Source organism: Camelina sativa, chromosome 5, assembly GCF_030686135.1.
Source record: "Camelina sativa cultivar CO46 ecotype springtype chromosome 5, ASM3068613v1".
Classification (NCBI taxonomy): domain Eukaryota; kingdom Viridiplantae; phylum Streptophyta; class Magnoliopsida; order Brassicales; family Brassicaceae; genus Camelina; species Camelina sativa.
Genome location: NC_141884.1, coordinates 23,668,102 through 23,669,681, shown reverse-complemented (window position 1 = coordinate 23,669,681; position 1,580 = coordinate 23,668,102). Strand labels below are relative to the sequence as shown.

Below are 1,580 nucleotides of genomic sequence, written 5' to 3'. Positions count from 1 at the left end.
CACTGGAAATGGTAGAGGTGGCTTGTATAGTGGAGGAATGAATCTCACAGGTTTATCCTTGGGAGCAGCGGGTTCTTTAGTAGCTTCAGGATCAGATTGCTTGGCTGACTTAATTGGATCCTTTAGCACCTCGACAGGATCCTTTATCTGAACTTCATCTTGAAGAAAATCCTCCCCATGTAAACTCTCAGTGTCCTTAGTGAGCCGTACATCTACAACTTGGGTGGTGATGGCATGGATAGTGGCATAGTCCTTGGGGTTTTGAACTGCTTTTCCAGGTAGTTGGCCAGTTGTTGGGGTAGAAGTAGAAACAGTCTTGCCTTCCATATACTTCATCTTGGAGTTAAGAGCTTCAAACTTGACATTAAGATCATTGTATGAACACTCCATTCGCTGACTGAGTTCAGCAAACTTCTTAGCAGTATCCAGAGATCCGCTAGCTTGACCCTGAAGAAGTTGTTGCATCATTTGCTTCATTTCTTGATTTGGGGCTGGAGTAGGCTGTACTGGTTGAGGGCGGAATCTTGGTGGTGGTCATGAGGGAGCTTGGTAACCTTGCTGGAACTGTTGTTTAGGGACGAATCCCTGATTGTAAGGCACAAAAGGTTTTTGTTGACCATGTTGTTGCTGCTGAGGAGGGTACACCTGATCCTGTAGATTTGCAACGTTGGTGCTCCGGTAAGACAAATTGGGGTTCGTCTGATAGGGGTTGTAACTCTTGATGTTTCCACCTTGATTATGGATGTAGCTGATCTCCTCAGACTGCTCACCCGCCCCATCTTGGACGTGAAAATGTTCACCCTCAGATACGAAGTGGACGCTCTTTTGTTGATTGAGCAACAGGCGGTCAAGCTTCTCATTGACGTTCTTGAGGTCCCTCTTGTACTTCTCCTCAGAACCAGCGTCGCCTCTAACTGTGCGGTCGTAGTCTTCATTGTAGTTTCCATCAGACTGGGCGAGATTTTCAACGAGTTGCCAACCTTCATCGACGTCTTTGTTCAGGAAATTACCATTAGAAGCAGTGTCAAGCAGCATACTTATCTTTGGTAGTACACCACAGTAGAGAGTGCTCAGCAGTGACTTGTTGCTGAAACCATGGTGTGGACACTGGCTATGGTAACCCTTGAAACGCTCCCATGCTTCACAGAATGATTCTGAGCTCTTCTGAGTGAAGCTGGAAATCTCATTCCTGAGGCGTGCTGTTCTGGAGTTGGAGTAAAACTTGGCCAAGAATGCTTTCTTGCAACCATCCCAGGTGGTGATTGATCCCTTGGAAGGTTTTTCTCCCATTGATGAGCTTTGTCTTCCAGGGAGAATGGGAAGAGGCGCAACTTGTAACCATCCTCACTCACCCCATTGATCTTGGTGAGACTGCACAGACGGTCGAACTCGTCCAAGTGGTCGAGTGGATCCTCCATAGGCAACCCGTGAAATTTGTTGCCTTGGATCATGGAGATCAGACCACTTTTGATTTCAAAGTTGTTCTTCTGCACGGCGGGAGGGACGATTCCAGCACGCTGAGTATGAGTGTTCGGTGCATCCCCAGCACCAATGTTTCGCGGTCCCGGATGTGGTTCATT

General features: G+C 47.4%; 1 non-coding gene across 1 annotated transcript; it reads left to right on the top strand.

Moving 5' to 3' along the window:
* The first annotated feature begins 1,090 nt into the window (after positions 1 to 1,090).
* LOC147944241 (small nucleolar RNA R71) lies at positions 1,091 to 1,197 on the top strand. The gene has a single exon (XR_015558637.1). It is a non-coding gene; the product is annotated as a small nucleolar RNA R71 (small nucleolar RNA).
* The last annotated feature ends 383 nt before the right edge of the window (positions 1,198 to 1,580 follow it).